Source organism: Esox lucius, chromosome 16 (genome assembly GCF_011004845.1).
Source record: "Esox lucius isolate fEsoLuc1 chromosome 16, fEsoLuc1.pri, whole genome shotgun sequence".
Taxonomy (NCBI): domain Eukaryota; kingdom Metazoa; phylum Chordata; class Actinopteri; order Esociformes; family Esocidae; genus Esox; species Esox lucius.
In genome coordinates, this window is record NC_047584.1 from 34,798,473 (window position 1) to 34,818,636 (window position 20,164).

At 45.9% G+C, this 20,164-nt stretch overlaps 1 long non-coding RNA gene and 13 other non-coding genes across 14 annotated transcripts; all 14 read left to right on the forward strand.

Moving 5' to 3' along the window:
* The first annotated feature begins 2,770 nt into the window (after window positions 1-2,770).
* Window positions 2,771-4,187, forward strand: LOC117595642. Its single transcript, XR_004576898.1, has 4 exons — window positions 2,771-2,906; window positions 3,041-3,178; window positions 3,383-3,574; window positions 4,113-4,187. It is a non-coding gene; the product is annotated as an uncharacterized LOC117595642 (long non-coding RNA).
* Window positions 4,188-10,325: 6,138 nt separating this feature from the next.
* trnap-ugg lies at window positions 10,326-10,397 on the forward strand. Its single transcript has one exon. It is a non-coding gene; the product is annotated as a tRNA-Pro (tRNA).
* A 610-nt stretch (window positions 10,398-11,007) lies between these two features.
* Window positions 11,008-11,079, forward strand: trnap-ugg. The gene has a single exon. It is a non-coding gene; the product is annotated as a tRNA-Pro (tRNA).
* A 739-nt stretch (window positions 11,080-11,818) lies between these two features.
* On the forward strand, window positions 11,819-11,890 carry trnap-ugg. Its single transcript has one exon. It is a non-coding gene; the product is annotated as a tRNA-Pro (tRNA).
* Window positions 11,891-12,392: 502 nt separating this feature from the next.
* On the forward strand, window positions 12,393-12,464 carry trnap-ugg. The gene has a single exon. It is a non-coding gene; the product is annotated as a tRNA-Pro (tRNA).
* A 739-nt stretch (window positions 12,465-13,203) lies between these two features.
* Window positions 13,204-13,275, forward strand: trnap-ugg. Its single transcript has one exon. It is a non-coding gene; the product is annotated as a tRNA-Pro (tRNA).
* A 610-nt stretch (window positions 13,276-13,885) lies between these two features.
* On the forward strand, window positions 13,886-13,957 carry trnap-ugg. The gene has a single exon. It is a non-coding gene; the product is annotated as a tRNA-Pro (tRNA).
* Window positions 13,958-14,567: 610 nt separating this feature from the next.
* On the forward strand, window positions 14,568-14,639 carry trnap-ugg. Its single transcript has one exon. It is a non-coding gene; the product is annotated as a tRNA-Pro (tRNA).
* An 868-nt stretch (window positions 14,640-15,507) lies between these two features.
* Window positions 15,508-15,579, forward strand: trnap-ugg. The gene has a single exon. It is a non-coding gene; the product is annotated as a tRNA-Pro (tRNA).
* Window positions 15,580-16,447: 868 nt separating this feature from the next.
* On the forward strand, window positions 16,448-16,519 carry trnap-ugg. Its single transcript has one exon. It is a non-coding gene; the product is annotated as a tRNA-Pro (tRNA).
* Window positions 16,520-17,387: 868 nt separating this feature from the next.
* On the forward strand, window positions 17,388-17,459 carry trnap-ugg. The gene has a single exon. It is a non-coding gene; the product is annotated as a tRNA-Pro (tRNA).
* Window positions 17,460-18,173: 714 nt separating this feature from the next.
* trnap-ugg lies at window positions 18,174-18,245 on the forward strand. The gene has a single exon. It is a non-coding gene; the product is annotated as a tRNA-Pro (tRNA).
* Window positions 18,246-18,855: 610 nt separating this feature from the next.
* trnap-ugg lies at window positions 18,856-18,927 on the forward strand. Its single transcript has one exon. It is a non-coding gene; the product is annotated as a tRNA-Pro (tRNA).
* An 868-nt stretch (window positions 18,928-19,795) lies between these two features.
* Window positions 19,796-19,867, forward strand: trnap-ugg. The gene has a single exon. It is a non-coding gene; the product is annotated as a tRNA-Pro (tRNA).
* Window positions 19,868-20,164: the final 297 nt, after the last annotated feature.

Genomic DNA, 20,164 nt, shown 5'->3' on the forward strand with positions numbered 1-20,164 from the left:
TTCGTAGTGTAATGTTTGCCACTTCACTTTATTGCCTCTATGAGTCGCCAACGGACAAACATCATAAAAATGTACGTACACCAGGCCTGAAGTTTACGTGGAAGAACGCACATTCTTATGTTAATTTCACTGTTAGTACATCTGACCGTGAACGTGAAAGCTGGCGTACGCCGTGTTTTCGTGTGTACGGAAGTTTGATACATGAGGCCCCTGGAACCTAAACGTGGAACAACAGAGCAGATCCAAACATCATGTAGACCCTACACAACAGAGCATGCCCAAACATCACATCTACCCCAGACACGGAACAACAGAGCATTCCAAAACATCACATTTACCCTACATGTGTAAGAATAGAGCATGCCAATACATCATGTGTACCCTACATTTAGAATAGAGCATGCCCAAACATCACATCTACCATCCACATAGAGAAAAAGAGCATGCCCAAACATCACATCTACCATCCACATAGAGAAAAAGAGCATGCCCATACATCACATCTACCATCCACATGGAGAAAAAGAGCATGCCCATACATCACATCTACCATCCACATAGAGAAAAAGAGCATGCCCATACATCACATCTACCATCCACATAGAGAAAAAGAGCATGCCCATACATCACATCTACCATCCACATAGAGAAAAAGAGCATGCCCATACATCACATCTACCATCCACATGGAGAAAAAGAGCATGCCCATACATCACATCTACCATCCACATGGAGAAAAAGAGCATGCCCATACATCATGTGGACCCTAAACGGGGAACAACAGAGCAGACCCAAACATCATGTGGAACCTACACAACAGAGCATGCCCAAACATCACATATACCTGCCACGTGGGAACGACATCATGTGGACCTGCCACGTGGCAGGCCAAATAACGTGGACCTACCATGTGGAACATCACGGAGAGAGAGAGATAATCGGTTAATTGTTTACACACAGATACCTGCACAGTCAGCTGCCCCGTTTTCTGGTACCTGGGGACCTGGTTCTGAACAGCCTCGTCAGTGGCATCCCGGTTGGAAGGATTCTTCCTTATGGCTCCTGTAATACAGTAATCAGATATTATACTTGAATGGTCTGACATGATTTTGAGAATTGCATGACTTTCAAGACAAATGAAATGTTTCATGAAGACAACATGCTAGCGCAACTATTGTCATGTTTTACCTGATTGTAGAGCCAGCTCAGCCCTCAGCTCAACCTTCTCTTCAGTCTGCCGCTTGATCTTCTCCAAATGTTCTGAAAGTAAAGACACACAGTTAATTATTCAGTCCTAAATATCTGGTTATTTTACAATCAGAAATCAAATCGCAGTAACCCCCAAAATGTTCATTCTTACCTGTGCAGAGCTAAAACATCCCCCTATATCTGCCTTCTTGCCCTTAAAATAAATTGAAATTGACAAATAAAATTGAAAGCAACTTGCTTTAATTACAAGTTATTAGGATTTAGCCAACGTTACGTATCAGTTGATAAGTTACAAGGAGTAGGCAAATATTATAACATTCTAACTTGTTGATACACTAAGAAACACGATTTAGACAAGTTAGTTAACGATGTTACCGTACCTGTTAAACTGTTGACATGCGAAGAAGCACAAAACATCCGAACTTGAGGATAAACGAAGAAACAAAAAAAGAGTAAGAAACCAAACTTGTGGACACAGGTAAAACTATTTACTCATCTGAAGAAAAATCACATCGACACATTTACTTTAGCATTTAATGTTGGATGAATAACTAGCTAGCATTGCAAAATGGTACTACTAGTGTTAGCTAGCTAAACCTGCTTTACCTAAAGCATGGCAAAATAGCACTATTATTGTTAGCTAGCCAAACTTGCTTTACACATAACGTCTGTTTCTAAAGATACTATTGTGGCAGCAATATTGATAGCTACATCTAAATAGAACTACATTTAACTGACTAGCTAGCTAATTAATGTAGCCATGCAAACAAACAACTGGTAAAATGAACGCAACGGAATCACTGGAGTATACACTTTTAGTATTTGCAGTTTAGTTTCTCAGACAACGTGACTCAAATTTTCGTTAACTCCCAGTCCATAGGGATAACACAAGTGTATTAAGAAAAACATCAACTAAGTTTCGTTTTTGTTTCCTGTTTTGCTAATACGAATCTTTAAAATGTACTGGCCAGTAATCCAACTTTGTAGTAGAAGTAATCAACAACGAATTTGCCAATTAATAAAACTGAACTTACCTTATCTCCTCGCCAAAATTTGAAGTGGTTTCACTGTGTTTTGGGTGCCCGGACAGCCAAGAAAGTGTTAAATAAAATGGAGGTGCTTTTTTCCCTCCTGCATCTCCACTTTTACTCTTCAATTTCTTCTTTATTCTTACATATTTTCCCCTAATCAGCTTCCACTTTTTCTGGCAGGTTTGGGCTCTTCGCCCAAAATGTCTCCAATTCTATCAAAAGTTATTCGATTTGAGCCATGCCTCCAGACTCCATTGTTGTTTTGTCTTTGTTGATACAGGAAGTCAAATCCTACGCAGACGCGTTTGATATAGAAGTATAAATCAGCCTTTACTTGCAATTCACATTCGCTATAGCGCCATCTACGGACACGGCGGTGTTTAAACACAGTAAAGAACTGTCCCCCATGAAGCATTAAAGTCGAGGCTATAGGCGAGTAATGGAGCTGGTACCATGCAGTGGAAAATGGCCATAGAACACCTTACATTTAAACAGAAATAAAACAATGTTTCTATTCCAATTTTAGCCTTTAATGCTTCATGGGGGACAGACAACCATTTAATAGCAATCTCTCTCCCTTAGCACCTGACCATGGGGCCGGACCGCAACACCCTTCACCACCTCAACTCCCTGCACCTGCATTTAACATGAGGAGAGTTACTCAAGGTAGGGACTGATTTCTGAAATATTAGTGAATTGGAAGGCCCCAAAGTGTATTATAAGTCATGTTTAACAGATGACTACCATTTAATTAAAAAAAAATCCCACTCTCTCACACCACCCAACTCACTATGGGCCAGGAACGGCAGTCCCTCCTCAACTCCCTCCACCCCCTGCACCAACCCTCAACATGAGGCGAACAGAGGAGCCCTCTTCAAGCCTGGCCTACAGACCAACATGGCGAGGGGGAAGAATGACCGATACCATTCCCTGCTCTGGTGAGCACTAACTGACAAATCCATAGGGGCATTCTGTGCCACAGATTTTGGAAAAACATCTCACAATCATCACATATTTTCATAACTTTTGTCATTAACTATTGTCAATAACTAAGGTCAGTATTATGAATAATGAGGATAAACACTGAAACGTGATATTTTTTTATACACTACATTTTAGCTATATTTCATGTGTGTCAACAGCAGCTGAGGTCCACATCCTTAGCCTGCTGGAGACCATTAAACAGCAACAAGACCAGCTTGTGGCAAAGGTGAACAGCAACCCCAGGGCCAGATGTTGAGATGCCGGACAATATCCAGTTTCCCCTGGAACAAGTGGAGGCATTTGAAATGTTTTTAAAGGAACCGTCAAATGGCCCAGCTCGACAGAGAGTGGTGAGTTTTCTTAATATGAATCTTGCCATTAGGTTTATTGATTGTCGATGATTATTGCAAATATTCTATTGAACAGCCCTGAACAGGCCTGTCCTGATCCGCATTTTAAACGCAAGTAAATGGAGTTTACCCACCGCTCAAATGTCAGAAATAGAGTTTATCCATCTGTTAAGAGTTTACCTCCAAATAGAATATATGTAGGACCCTACCAAACTTAAAACATTACACAACCACACTGATTTATCCACATACAATTGTGCTCTGATCAAATAAACATTTAATACCACTGATATTGTTTGAACATTTTGGATGTCTTTTAAACATCAGATAACAAAAGGTGCGGCAAACCTTACCCTGATCACAAATTCATAGTTTACCCACCTGTTATTTTAACCAACACAACCATGTTTATAACTTTATAATCATTTATAGTTTTTTTATTGAATCTCCTTAATACCTATCTCATATATTGTATTGTGTAAGCATACTTGGCTTTGGATGCCACATACCATAAACATATCTGTCTGTTTGATTACAGGTGCTGTGAGGAAAAACAGTGACACAGTCAGCCACGGACGCAGAGGTCACCAAGCACGCAATCAGGTGGTTCAACCTGGCAGCGGATCGCGCAACGAGGAGACATGTCCTGCCTCAAGCCACACAAACAGAGTAATAGGAGAAATAAACAATATTTTTATTGAACTTCTTGTCGTTCACCAGTTATTCATTTTCTGATATTTTAGCTGTGCATTTCATTGAAGTTTTAGCCTAATGGATAAAATATTTTATGTCTTCACCGACCTAGGCCTATAAAGCTCTAAATTAGGTTTTGACCACAAAATGAATGTAAAGTAGCTTAGCCAACGTAGCCTACTTAACAAAAACAGAATAGGAAGAACATAACTTTACATAAATGTAAATGACAATTTTATATTTCCATTGAGTAGTGATTCCTTTTGTACAGTAAATTGATGTCTTGACTTGAACCTTTTCTGTTAGGCCTATTGACAATATTGTTAGGTTAAAAATACAAGGCAATGCAGATTTAAGATTAGGACTTTATTGCTATAGTAACCTAGACTAGGCCTAGTGATAGAAATCCTATGGTTTAGTTTATCCTATTTTGTCCTACAGCAAGAACAGAGGGGATTTTGAAAATGAGAAAAACAGGTCCAAAACGGACCCGGGCCAGATGAACCAGGTATTTTATGAGTCCATTACGGGTCCGCCGCGGATGTATGTGTCAATTTGCGGGTCCCAAACGGCCTTCGTTGCGGATCCGTCACTGCGCAAGTGGACACCGATACGGGTCCGCTTCGCGAGTCCGTTCCGGAAGCCGCAATACCTCCGCAGCGGATTTGCCGCAGAGTCCTTTTGCTGTGTGGGTATCCACCTGCTGTAATGTTCTACCCGTAGAGTCAACATGATGTTCCACCTGCTGTGATGTTCCACCTTCCGTGATGTTCCACATGGTAGGTCCACATGATGTTTGCCTGCTATGTTGTAGGATTTTAATTACTATAACATTATTCTTGCGAAGCGTCAATAAGATGTTCCACCTGCTGTGATGTTCTACCCGTAGAGTCAACGTGATGTTCCACCTTCCGTGATGTTCCACATGGTAGGTCCACATGATGTTTGCCTGCTATGTTGTAGGATTTTAAATACTATAAAATTATTCTTGCGAAGCGTCAATAAGATGTTCCACCTGCTGTGATGTTCTACCCGTAGAGTCAACATGATGTTCCACCTGCCGTGATGTTCCACATGGTAGGTCCACTTTATGTTTGCCTGCTATGTTGTAGGATTTTAAATACTATTACATTGTTCTTGCGAAGCGTCAATAAGATGTTCCACCTGCTGTGATGTTCTACCCGTAGAGTCAACGTGATGTTCCACCTGCCGTGATGTTCCACCTTCCGTGATGTTCCGCATGGTAGGTCCACGTGATGTTTGCCTGCTATTGTCCTCCGTCCTTTCCACGTGGCTTAGTCCATTTAGATTCCATGTGGCTTACTCCACGTGATGGTCCTCCGTCTTTTCCACGTGACTTAGCCCTCGTGATGGTACTCCGTCCTTTCCATGTGACTTAGTCCACGTGATGGTGCTCTGTCGTGTCCACATGGCTTAGTCCACTTAGATTCCACGTGACTTAGTCCACGTGATGGTGCTCTGTCGTGTCCACGTGGCTTAGTCCACTTAGATTCCACGTGACTTAGTCCACGTGATGGTGCTCTGTCGTGTCCACGTGGCTTAGTCCACTTAGATTCCACATGGCTTACTCCACGTGATGGTGCTCAGTCCTTTCCATGTGGCTTAGTCCACGTGATGGTGCTCAGTCCTTTCCATGTGGCTTAGTCCACGTGATGGTGCTCAGTCCTTTCCATGTGGATTAGTCCACGTGATGGTCCTCCGTCCTTTCCATGTGACTTAGTCCATGTGATGGTCCTCCGTCCTTTCCATGTGACTTAGTCCACGTGATGGTGCTTTGTCGTGTCCACGTGGCTTAGTCCACTTAGATTCCACGTGGCTTACTCCACATGATGGTCCTCCGTCCTTTCCATGTGACTTAGCCCTCGTGATGGTACTCCGTCCTTTCCATGTGACTTAGTCCACGTGATGGTGCTCTGTCGTGTCCACATGGCTTAGTCCACTTAGATTCCACGTGACTTAGTCCACGTGATGGTGCTCTGTCGTGTCCACGTGGCTTAGTCCACTTAGATTCCACGTGACTTAGTCCACGTGATGGTGCTCTGTCGTGTCCACGTGGCTTAGTCCACTTAGATTCCACATGGCTTACTCCACGTGATGGTGCTCAGTCCTTTCCATGTGGCTTAGTCCACGTGATGGTGCTCAGTCCTTTCCATGTGGCTTAGTCCACGTGATGGTGCTCAGTCCTTTCCATGTGGATTAGTCCACGTGATGGTCCTCCGTCCTTTCCATGTGACTTAGTCCATGTGATGGTCCTCCGTCCTTTCCATGTGACTTAGTCCACGTGATGGTGCTTTGTCGTGTCCACGTGGCTTAGTCCACTTAGATTCCACGTGGCTAACTCCACATGATGGTCCTCCGTCCTTTCCATGTGACTTAGCCCTCGTGATGGTACTCCGTCCTTTCCATGTGAATTAGTCCACGTGATGGTGCTCTGTCGTGTCCACATGGCTTAGTCCACTTAGATTCCACGTGACTTAGTCCACGTGATGGTGCTCTGTCGTGTCCACGTGGCTTAGTCCACTTAGATTCCACGTGGCTTACTCCACGTGATGGTGCTCAGTCCTTTCCATGTGGCTTAGTCCACGTGATGGTGCTCCGTCCTTTCCATGTGGCTTAGTCCACGTGATGGTCCTCCGTCCTTTCCATGTGACTTAGTCCATGTGATGGTCCTCCGTCCTTTCCATGTGACTTAGTCCACGTGATGGTCCTCCGTCCTTTCCATGTGACTTAGTCCACGTGATGGTGCTTTGTCGTGTCCACGTGGCTTAGTCCACTTAGATTCCACGTGGCTTACTCCACATGATGGTCCTCCATCCTTTCCATGTGACTTAGTCCACGTGATGGTCCTACGTCTATTCCACATGACTTGACCACGTGACGGTACTCTGTCCTTTCCACGTGACTTAGTCCTTGTGATGGTACTCCGTCCTTTCCACGTGACTTACTCCACGTGATGGTCCTCCTTCCTTTCCATGTGACTTAGTCCACTTAGATTCTACTTGGCTTACTCCACGTGATGGTCCTCGGTCCTTTCCATGTGACTTAGTCCACTTAGATTCCACGTGGATTACTCCACGTGATGGTCCTCCGTCCTTTCCACGTAACTTAGTCCACGTGATGGTCCTCAGTCCATTACACGTGGCTTAGTCCACTTGATGGTCCTCCGTCCTTTCCATGTGACTTAGTCCACTTAGATTCCACGTGGATTACTCCACGTGATGGTCCTCCGTCCTTTCCACGTAACTTAGTCCACGTGATGGTCCTCTGTCGTGTCCACGTGGCTTAGTCCACTTAGATTCTACTTGGCTTACTCCACGTGATGGTCCTCGGTCCTTTCCATGTGACTTAGTCCACTTAGATTCCACGTGGATTACTCCACGTGATGGTCCTCCGTCGTTTCCACGTAACTTAGTCCACGTGATGGTCCTCTGTCTTGTCCATGTTGTTTAGTCCACTTAGATTCTACTTGGCTTACTCCACGTGATGGTCCTCGGTCCTTTCCATGTGACTTAGTCCACGTGATGGTGCTCTGTCGTGTCCACATGGCTTTGTCCACTTAGATTCCACGTGGCTTACTCCACGTGATGGTCCTCTGTCGTGTCCATGTGGTTTAGTCCACTTAGATTCTACGTGGCTTACTCCACGTGATGGTCCTCCGTCCTTTCCATGTGACTTAGTCCACTTAGATTCCACGTGGATTACTCCACGTGATGGTCCTCCGTCCTTTCGACGTAACTTAGTCCACGTGATGGTCCTCTATCGTGTCCATGTTGTTTAGTCCACTTAGATTCTACTTGGCTTACTCCACGTGATGGTCCTCCGTCCTTTCCATGTGACTTAGTCCACTTAGATTCCACGTGGATTACTCCAGGTGATGGTCCTCCGTCCTTTCCACGTAACTTAGTCCACGTGATGGTCCTCTGTCTTGTCCATGTTGTTTAGTCCACTTAGATTCTACTTGGCTTACTCCACGTGATGGTCCTCCGTCCTTTCCATGTGACTTAGTCCACTTAGATTCCACGTGGCTTACTCCACGTGATGGTCCTCTGTCCGTTCCATGTGACTTAGTCCACGTGATGGTGCTCTGTCGTGTCCACATGGCTTTGTCCACTTAGATTCCACGTGGCTTACTCCACGTGATGGTCCTCTGTCGTGTCCATGTGGTTTAGTCCACTTAGATTCTACGTGGCTTACTCCACGTGATGGTCCTCCGTCCTTTCGACGTAACTTAGTCCACGTGATGGTCCTCTGTCGTGTCCATGTTGTTTAGTCCACTTAGATTCTACTTGGCTTACTCCACGTGATGGTCCTCAGTCCTTTCCATGTGACTTAGTCCACTTAGATTCCACATGGATTACTCCACGTGATGGTCCTCCATCCTTTCCACGTAACTTAGTCCACGTGATGGTCCTCTGTCGTGTCCATGTGACTTAGTCCACTTAGATTCCACGTGGATTACTCCACGTGATGGTCCTCCGTCCTTTCCACGTAACTTAGTCCACGTGATGGTCCTCGGTCCTTTCCACGTGGCCTACTCCACGTGATGGTCCTCAGTCCTTTACACGTGGCTTAGTCCACATGATGGTCCTCCGTCCTTTCCATGTGACTTAGTCCACTTAGATTCCACGTGGATTACTCCACGTGATGGTCCTCCGTCCTTTCCACGTAACTTAGTCCACGTGATGGTCCTCTGTCGTGTCCATGTGGCTTAGTCCACTTAGATTCTACTTGGCTTACTCCACGTGATGGTCCTTGGTCCTTTCCATGTGACTTAGTCCACTTAGAGTCCACGTGGATTACTCCACATGATGGTCCTCCGTCCTTTCCACGTAACTTAGTCCACGTGATGGTCCTCTGTCTTGTCCATGTTGTTTAGTCCACTTAGATTCTACTTGGCTTACTCCACGTGATGGTCCTCGGTCCTTTCCATGGGACTTAGTCCACTTAGATTCCACGTGGCTTACTCCACGTGATGGTCCTCTGTCGTGTCCACGTGGCTTAGTCCACTTAGATTCCACGTGGCTTACTCCACGTGATGGTCCTCAGTCCTTTACATGTGACTTAGTCCACGTGATGGTGCTCTGTCGTGTCCACATGGCTTTGTCCACTTAGATTCCACGTGGCTTACTCCACGTGATGGTCCTCTGTCCTTTCGACGTAACTTAGTCCACGTGATGGTCCTCTGTCGTGTCCATGTGGTTTAGTCCACTTAGATTCTACGTGGCTTACTCCACGTGATGGTCCTCCGTCCTTTCCATGTGACTCAGTCCACTTAGATTCCACGTGGATTACTCCACGTGATGGTCCTCCGTCCTTTCGACGTAACTTAGTCCACGTGATGGTCCTCTGTCGTGTCCATGTTGTTTAGTCCACTTAGATTCTACTTGGCTTACTCCACGTGATGGTCCTCCGTCCTTTCCATGTGACTTAGTCCACTTAGATTCCACGTGGCTTACTCCACGTGATGGTCCTCCTTCCTTTCCACGTGTCTTACTCCACGTGATGGTCCTCCGTCCTTTCCATGTGACTTAGTCAACGTGATGGTCCTCCGTCCTTTCCATGTGACTTAGTCCACGTGATGGTCCTCTGTCGTGTCCACGTGGCTTCAGTAGCCAAAACTCGCAGTTGTGTGAAAAAGGCTAAATGTTTGGTGTCAATTTGCCCGCTGGTGCTATTTTCCATGTAGAATTTTGCAGTGGTGGGATTCAAACCCACACCTCGTGGAGGCTGGAGCTTAAATTCAGCGCTTTACAGTTGTGTGAAAAAGGCTAAATGTTTGGTGTCAATTTGCCCGCTGGTGCTATTTTCCATGTAGAATTTTGCAGTGGTGGGATTCAAACCCACACCTCGTGGAGGCTGGAGCTTAAAATCAGCACCTTAGACCGCTCGGCCACAAAACCAGATGTTACCTGAGCCCATTGTATGGGTACAAATTCCCATACCTCTGGTCGCGCGGCTGACTTTTTATGCATTCCTCTGTCGTTAGTGTCCCTGTAGAGACTGTTCCTGAGTAGTGAATTCCTCTGGTTTGGGAGGTGGCTCGTTGGTCTAGGGGTATGATTCTCGCTTTGGGTGCGAGAGGTCCCGGGTTCAAATCCCGGACAAGCCCTTTAGAATAGGTGCATTTTAAAGGAAAATCCTGGTTAAGTTGAAGAAATATTACATGGGCTGGGTTTTGGAAAACACTGTCACCGGTGGGATTCTAGGGGTATGATTCTCGCTTCGGGTGCGAGAGGTCCCGGGTTCAAATTCCGGACAAGCCCTTTAGAATAGGTTCGTTTTACAGGAAAATCCTTGTTATTCTGAAAAAATATTTCATGGGCTAGGTTTTGGAAATCACTGTGACCGGTGGTAATTTTACCCATGCCATCATCCGGGTACCTTAGACATCACTGTCTGACTGCCTGTCAATGAGTTCAGTAGGCAAAACTCGCAGTTGTGTGAAAAAGGCTAAATGTTTGGTGTCAATTTGCCCGCTGGTGCTATTTTCCATGTAGAATTTTGCAGTGGTGGGATTTAAACCCACACCTCGTGGAGGCTGGAGCTTAAAATCAGCACCTTAGACCGCTCGGCCACAAAACCAGATGTTACCTGAGCCCATTGTATGGGTACAAATTCCCATACCTCTGGTCGCGCGGCTGACTTTTTATGCATTCCTCTGTCGTTAGTGTCCCTGTAGAGACTGTTCCTGAGTAGTGAATTCCTCTGGTTTGAGAGGTGGCTCGTTGGTCTAGGGGTATGATTCTCGCTTTGGGTGCGAGAGGTCCCGGGTTCAAATCCCGGACGAGCCCTTTAGAATAGGTGCATTTTAAAGGAAAATCCTGGTTAAGTTGAAGAAATATTACATGGGCTGGGTTTTGGAAAACACTGTCACCGGTGGGATTCTAGGGGTATGATTCTCGCTTCGGGTGCGAGAGGTCCCGGGTTCAAATTCCGGACGAGCCCTTTAGAATAGGTTCGTTTTACAGGAAAATCCTTGTTATTCTGAAAAAATATTTCATGGGCTAGGTTTTGGAAATCACTGTGACCGGTGGTAATTTTACCCATGCCATCATCCGGGTACCTTAGACATCACTGTCTGACTGCCTGTCAATGAGTTCAGTAGGCAAAACTCGCAGTTGTGTGAAAAAGGCTAAATGTTTGGTGTCAATTTGCCCGCTGGTGCTATTTTCCATGTAGAATTTTGCAGTGGTGGGATTCAAACCCACACCTCGTGGAGGCTGGAGCTTAAATTCAGCGCTTTACAGTTGTGTGAAAAAGGCTAAATGTTTGGTGTCAATTTGCCCGCTGGTGCTATTTTCCATGTAGAATTTTGCAGTGGTGGGATTCAAACCCACACCTCGTGGAGGCTGGAGCTTAAAATCAGCACCTTAGAGCGCTCGGCCACAAAACCAGATGTTACCTGAGCCCATTGTATGGGTACAAATTCCCATACCTCTGGTCGCGCGGCTGACTTTTTATGCATTCCTCTGTCGTTAGTGTCCCTGTAGAGACTGTTCCTGAGTAGTGAATTCCTCTGGTTTGAGAGGTGGCTCGTTGGTCTAGGGGTATGATTCTCGCTTTGGGTGCGAGAGGTCCCGGGTTCAAATCCCGGACGAGCCCTTTAGAATAGGTGCATTTTAACTGAAAATCCTGGTTAATTTGAAGAAATATTACATGGGCTGGGTTTTGGAAAGCACTGTCACCGGTGGGATTCTAGGGGTATGATTCTCGCTTCGGGTGCGAGAGGTCCCGGGTTCAAATTCCGGACGAGCCCTTTAGAATAGGTTCGTTTTACAGGAAAATCCTTGTTATTCTGAAAAAATATTTCATGGGCTAGGTTTTGGAAATCACTGTGACCGGTGGTAATTTTACCCATGCCATCATCCGGGTACCTTAGACATCACTGTCTGACTGCCTGTCAATGAGTTCAGTAGGCAAAACTCGCAGTTGTGTGAAAAAGGCTAAATGTTTGGTGTCAATTTGCCCGCTGTTACCTGAGCCCATTGTATGGGTACAAATTCCCATACCTCTGGTCGCGCGGCTGACTTTTTATGCATTCCTCTGTCGTTAGTGTCCCTGTAGAGACTGTTCCTGAGTAGTGAATTCCTCTGGTTTGAGAGGTGGCTCGTTGGTCTAGGGGTATGATTCTCGCTTTGGGTGCGAGAGGTCCCGGGTTCAAATCCCGGACGAGCCCTTTAGAATAGGTGCATTTTAACTGAAAATCCTGGTTAATTTGAAGAAATATTACATGGGCTGGGTTTTGGAAAACACTGTCACCGGTGGGATTCTAGGGGTATGATTCTCGCTTCGGGTGCGAGAGGTCCCGGGTTCAAATTCCGGACGAGCCCTTTAGAATAGGTTCGTTTTACAGGAAAATCCTTGTTATTCTGAAAAAATATTTCATGGGCTAGGTTTTGGAAATCACTGTGACCGGTGGTAATTTTACCCATGCCATCATCCGGGTACTTTAGACATCACTGTCTGACTGCCTGTCAATGAGTTCAGTAGGCAAAACTCGCAGTTGTGTGAAAAAGGCTAAATGTTTGGTGTCAATTTGCCCGCTGGTGCTATTTTCCATGTAGAATTTTGCAGTGGTGGGATTCAAACCCACACCTCGTGGAGGCTGGAGCTTAAATTCAGCGCTTTACAGTTGTGTGAAAAAGGCTAAATGTTTGGTGTCAATTTGCCCGCTGGTGCTATTTTCCATGTAGAATTTTGCAGTGGTGGGATTCAAACCCACACCTCGTGGAGGCTGGAGCTTAAAATCAGCACCTTAGACTGCTCGGCCACAAAACCAGATGTTACCTGAGCCCATTGTATGGGTACAAATTCCCATACCTCTGGTCGCGCGGCTGACTTTTTATGCATTCCTCTGTCGTTAGTGTCCCTGTAGAGACTGTTCCTGAGTAGTGAATTCCTCTGGTTTGAGAGGTGGCTCGTTGGTCTAGGGGTATGATTCTCGCTTTGGGTGCGAGAGGTCCCGGGTTCAAATCCCGGACGAGCCCTTTAGAATAGGTGCATTTTAACTGAATATCCTGGTTAATTTGAAGAAATATTACATGGGCTGGGTTTTGGAAAACACTGTCACCGGTGGGATTCTAGGGGTATGATTCTCGCTTCGGGTGCGAGGGGTCCCGGGTTCAATTTCCGGACAAGCCCTTTAGAATAGGTTCGTTTTACAGGAAAATCCTTGTTATTCTGAAAAAATATTTCATGGGCTAGGTTTTGGAAATCACTGTGACCGGTGGTAATTTTACCCATGCCATCATCCGGGTACCTTAGACATCACTGTCTGACTGCCTGTCAATGAGTTCAGTAGGCAAAACTCGCAGTTGTGTGAAAAAGGCTAAATGTTTGGTGTCAATTTGCCCGCTGGTGCTATTTTCCATGTAGAATTTTGCAGTGGTGGGATTTAAACCCACACCTCGTGGAGGCTGGAGCTTAAAATCAGCACCTTAGACCGCTCGGCCACAAAACCAGATGTTACCTGAGCCCATTGTATGGGTACAAATTCCCATACCTCTGGTCGCGCGGCTGACTTTTTATGCATTCCTCTGTCGTTAGTGTCCCTGTAGAGACTGTTCCTGAGTAGTGAATTCCTCTGGTTTGAGAGGTGGCTCGTTGGTCTAGGGGTATGATTCTCGCTTTGGGTGCGAGAGGTCCCGGGTTCAAATCCCGGACGAGCCCTTTAGAATAGGTGCATTTTAAAGGAAAATCCTGGTTAAGTTGAAGAAATATTACATGGGCTGGGTTTTGGAAAACACTGTCACCGGTGGGATTCTAGGGGTATGATTCTTGCTTCGGGTGCGAGAGGTCCCGGGTTCAATTTCCGGACGAGCCCTTTAGAATAGGTTCGTTTTACAGGAAAATCCTTGTTATTCTGAAAAAATATTTCATGGGCTAGGTTTTGGAAATCACTGTGACCGGTGGTAATTTTACCCATGCCATCATCCGGGTACCTTAGACATCACTCTCTGACTGCCTGTCAATGAGTTCAGTAGGCAAAACTCGCAGTTGTGTGAAAAAGGCTAAATGTTTGGTGTCAATTTGCCCGCTGGTGCTATTTTCCATGTAGAATTTTGCAGTGGTGGGATTTAAACCCACACCTCGTGGAGGCTGGAGCTTAAAATCAGCACCTTAGACCGCTCGGCCACAAAACCAGATGTTACCTGAGCCCATTGTATGGGTACAAATTCCCATACCTCTGGTCGCGCGGCTGACTTTTTATGCATTCCTCTGTCGTTAGTGTCCCTGTAGAGACTGTTCCTGAGTAGTGAATTCCTCTGGTTTGAGAGGTGGCTCGTTGGTCTAGGGGTATGATTCTCGCTTTGGGTGCGAGAGGTCCCGGGTTCAAATCCCGGACGAGCCCTTTAGAATAGGTGCATTTTAAAGGAAAATCCTGGTTAAGTTGAAGAAATATTACATGGGCTGGGTTTTGGAAAACACTGTCACCGGTGGGATTCTAGGGGTATGATTCTTGCTTCGGGTGCGAGAGGTCCCGGGTTCAATTTCCGGACGAGCCCTTTAGAATAGGTTCGTTTTACAGGAAAATCCTTGTTATTCTGAAAAAATATTTCATGGGCTAGGTTTTGGAAATCACTGTGACCGGTGGTAATTTTACCCATGCCATCATCCGGGTACCTTAGACATCACTGTCTGACTGCCTGTCAATGAGTTCAGTAGGCAAAACTCGCAGTTGTGTGAAAAAGGCTAAATGTTTGGTGTCAATTTGCCCGCTGGTGCTATTTTCCATGTAGAATTTTGCAGTGGTGGGATTCAAACCCACACCTCGTGGAGGCTGGAGCTTAAATTCAGCGCTTTACAGTTGTGTGAAAAAGGCTAAATGTTTGGTGTCAATTTGCCCGCTGGTGCTATTTTCCATGTAGAATTTTGCAGTGGTGGGATTCAAACCCACACCTCGTGGAGGCTGGAGCTTAAATTCAGCGCTTTACAGTTGTGTGAAAAAGGCTAAATGTTTGGTGTCAATTTGCCCGCTGGTGCTATTTTCCATGTAGAATTTTGCAGTGGTGGGATTCAAACCCACACCTCGTGGAGGCTGGAGCTTAAAATCAGCACCTTAGACTGCTCGGCCACAAAACCAGATGTTACCTGAGCCCATTGTATGGGTACAAATTCCCATACCTCTGGTCGCGCGGCTGACTTTTTATGCATTCCTCTGTCGTTAGTGTCCCTGTAGAGACTGTTCCTGAGTAGTGAATTCCTCTGGTTTGAGAGGTGGCTCGTTGGTCTAGGGGTATGATTCTCGCTTTGGGTGCGAGAGGTCCCGGGTTCAAATCCCGGACGAGCCCTTTAGAATAGGTGCATTTTAACTGAAAATCCTGGTTAAGTTGAAGAAATATTACATGGGCTGGGTTTTGGAAAACACTGCCACCGGTGGGATTCTAGGGGTATGATTCTCGCTTCGGGTGCGAGAGGTCCCGGGTTCAAATTCCGGACGAGCCCTTTAGAATAGGTTCGTTTTACAGGAAAATCCTTGTTATTCTGAAAAAATATTTCATGGGCTAGGTTTTGGAAATCACTGTGACCGGTGGTAATTTTACCCATGCCATCATCCGGGTACCTTGGACATCACTGTCTGACTGCCTGTCAATGAGTTCAGTAGGCAAAACTCGCAGTTGTGTGAAAAAGGCTAAATGTTTGGTGTCAATTTGCCCGCTGGTGCTATTTTCCATGTAGAATTTTGCAGTGGTGGGATTCAAACCCACACCTCGTGGAGGCTGGAGCTTAAAATCAGCGCTTTACAGTTGTGTGAAAAAGGCTAAATGTTTGGTGTCAATTTGCCCGCTGGTGCTATTTTCCATGTAGAATTTTGCAGTGGTGGGATTCAAACCCACACCTCGTGGAGGCTGGAGCTTAAATTCAGCGCTTTACAGTTGTGTGAAAAAGGCTAAATGTTTGGTGTCAATTTGCCCGCTGGTGCTATTTTCCATGTAGAATTTTGCAGTGGTGGGATTCAAACCCACACCTCGTGGAGGCTGGAGCTTAAAATCAGCACCTTAGACCGCTCGGCCACAAAACCAGATGTTACCTGAGCCCATTGTATGGGTACAAATTCCCATACCTCTGGTCGCGCGGCTGACTTTTTATGCATTCCTCTGTCGTTAGTGTCCCTGTAGAGACTGTTCCTGAGTAGTGAATTCCTCTGGTTTGAGAGGTGGCTCGTTGGTCTAGGGGTATGATTCTCGCTTTGGGTGCGAGAGGTCCCGGGTTCAAATCCCGGACGAGCCCTTTAGAATAGGTGCATTTTAACTGAAAATCCTGGTTAATTTGAAGAAATATTACATGGGCTGGGTTTTGGAAAACACTGTCACCGGTGGGATTCTAGGGGTATGATTCTCGCTTCGGGTGCGAGAGGTCCCGGGTTCAAATTCCGGACGAGCCCTTTAGAATAGGTTCGTTTTACAGGAAAATCCTTGTTATTCTGAAAAAATATTTCATGGGCTAGGTTTTGGAAATCACTGTGACCGGTGGTAATTTTACCCATGCCATCATCCGGGTACCTTGGACATCACTGTCTGACTGCCTGTCAATGAGTTCAGTAGGCAAAACTCGCAGTTGTGTGAAAAAGGCTAAATGTTTGGTGTCAATTTGCCCGCTGGTGCTATTTTCCATGTAGAATTTTGCAGTGGTGGGATTCAAACCCACACCTCGTGGAGGCTGGAGCTTAAATTCAGCGCTTTACAGTTGTGTGAAAAAGGCTAAATGTTTGGTGTCAATTTGCCCGCTGGTGCTATTTTCCATGTAGAATTTTGCAGTGGTGGGATTCAAACCCACACCTCGTGGAGGCTGGAGCTTAAATTCAGCGCTTTACAGTTGTGTGAAAAAGGCTAAATGTTTGGTGTCAATTTGCCCGCTGGTGCTATTTTCCATGTAGAATTTTGCAGTGGTGGGATTCAAACCCACACCTCGTGGAGGCTGGAGCTTAAAATCAGCACCTTAGACCGCTCGGCCACAAAACCAGATGTTACCTGAGCCCATTGTATGGGTACAAATTCCCATACCTCTGGTCGCGCGGCTGACTTTTTATGCATTCCTCTGTCGTTAGTGTCCCTGTAGAGACTGTTCCTGAGTAGTGAATTCCTCTGGTTTGAGAGGTGGCTCGTTGGTCTAGGGGTATGATTCTCGCTTTGGGTGCGAGAGGTCCCGGGTTCAAATCCCGGACGAGCCCTTTAGAATAGGTTCGTTTTACAGGAAAATCCTTGTTATTCTGAAAAAATATTTCATGGGCTAGGTTTTGGAAATCACTGTGACCGGTGGTAATTTTACCCATGCCATCATCCGGGTACCTTAGACATCACTGTCTGACTGCCTGTCAATGAGTTCAGTAGGCAAAACTCGCAGTTGTGTGAAAAAGGCTAAATGTTTGGTGTCAATTTGCCCGCTGGTGCTATTTTCCATGTAGAATTTTGCAGTGGTGGGATTCAAACCCACACCTCGTGGAGGCTGGAGCTTAAATTCAGCGCTTTACAGTTGTGTGAAAAAGGCTAAATGTTTGGTGTCAATTTGCCCGCTGGTGCTATTTTCCATGTAGAATTTTGCAGTGGTGGGATTCAAACCCACACCTCGTGGAGGCTGGAGCTTAAATTCAGCGCTTTACAGTTGTGTGAAAAAGGCTAAATGTTTGGTGTCAATTTGCCCGCTGGTGCTATTTTCCATGTAGAATTTTGCAGTGGTGGGATTCAAACCCACACCTCGTGGAGGCTGGAGCTTAAAATCAGCACCTTAGACCGCTCGGCCACAAAACCAGATGTTACCTGAGCCCATTGTATGGGTACAAATTCCCATACCTCTGGTCGCGCGGCTGACTTTTTATGCATTCCTCTGTCGTTAGTGTCCCTGTAGAGACTGTTCCTGAGTAGTGAATTCCTCTGGTTTGAGAGGTGGCTCGTTGGTCTAGGGGTATGATTCTCGCTTTGGGTGCGAGAGGTCCCGGGTTCAAATCCCGGACGAGCCCTTTAGAATAGGTGCATTTTAACTGAATATCCTGGTTAATTTGAAGAAATATTACATGGGCTGGGTTTTGGAAAACACTGTCACCGGTGGGATTCTAGGGGTATGATTCTCGCTTCGGGTGCGAGGGGTCCCGGGTTCAATTTCCGGACAAGCCCTTTAGAATAGGTTCGTTTTACAGGAAAATCCTTGTTATTCTGAAAAAATATTTCATGGGCTAGGTTTTGGAAATCACTGTGACCGGTGGTAATTTTACCCATGCCATCATCCGGGTACCTTAGACATCACTGTCTGACTGCCTGTCAATGAGTTCAGTAGGCAAAACTCGCAGTTGTGTGAAAAAGGCTAAATGTTTGGTGTCAATTTGCCCGCTGGTGCTATTTTCCATGTAGAATTTTGCAGTGGTGGGATTTAAACCCACACCTCGTGGAGGCTGGAGCTTAAAATCAGCACCTTAGACCGCTCGGCCACAAAACCAGATGTTACCTGAGCCCATTGTATGGGTACAAATTCCCATACCTCTGGTCGCGCGGCTGACTTTTTATGCATTCCTCTGTCGTTAGTGTCCCTGTAGAGACTGTTCCTGAGTAGTGAATTCCTCTGGTTTGAGAGGTGGCTCGTTGGTCTAGGGGTATGATTCTCGCTTTGGGTGCGAGAGGTCCAGGGTTCAAATCCCGGACGAGCCCTTTAGAATAGGTGCATTTTAAAGGAAAATCCTGGTTAAGTTGAAGAAATATTACATGGGCTGGGTTTTGGAAAACACTGTCACCGGTGGGATTCTAGGGGTATGATTCTTGCTTCGGGTGCGAGAGGTCCCGGGTTCAATTTCCGGACGAGCCCTTTAGAATAGGTTCGTTTTACAGGAAAATCCTTGTTATTCTGAAAAAATATTTCATGGGCTAGGTTTTGGAAATCACTGTGACCGGTGGTAATTTTACCCATGCCATCATCCGGGTACCTTAGACATCACTGTCTGACTGCCTGTCAATGAGTTCAGTAGGCAAAACTCGCAGTTGTGTGAAAAAGGCTAAATGTTTGGTGTCAATTTGCCCGCTGGTGCTATTTTCCATGTAGAATTTTGCAGTGGTGGGATTCAAACCCACACCTCGTGGAGGCTGGAGCTTAAATTCAGCGCTTTACAGTTGTGTGAAAAAGGCTAAATGTTTGGTGTCAATTTGCCCGCTGGTGCTATTTTCCATGTAGAATTTTGCAGTGGTGGGATTCAAACCCACACCTCGTGGAGGCTGGAGCTTAAATTCAGCGCTTTACAGTTGTGTGAAAAAGGCTAAATGTTTGGTGTCAATTTGCCCGCTGGTGCTATTTTCCATGTAGAATTTTGCAGTGGTGGGATTCAAACCCACACCTCGTGGAGGCTGGAGCTTAAAATCAGCACCTTAGACCGCTCGGCCACAAAACCAGATGTTACCTGAGCCCATTGTATGGGTACAAATTCCCATACCTCTGGTCGCGCGGCTGACTTTTTATGCATTCCTCTGTCGTTAGTGTCCCTGTAGAGACTGTTCCTGAGTAGTGAATTCCTCTGGTTTGAGAGGTGGCTCGTTGGTCTAGGGGTATGATTCTCGCTTTGGGTGCGAGAGGTCCCGGGTTCAAATTCCGGACGAGCCCTTTAGAATAGGTTCGTTTTACAGGAAAATCCTTGTTATTCTGAAAAAATATTTCATGGGCTAGGTTTTGGAAATCACTGTGACCGGTGGTAATTTTACCCATGCCATCATCCGGGTACCTTAGACATCACTGTCTGACTGCCTGTCAATGAGTTCAGTAGGCAAAACTCGCAGTTGTGTGAAAAAGGCTAAATGTTTGGTGTCAATTTGCCCGCTGTTACCTGAGCCCATTGTATGGGTACAAATTCCCATACCTCTGGTCGCGCGGCTGACTTTTTATGCATTCCTCTGTCGTTAG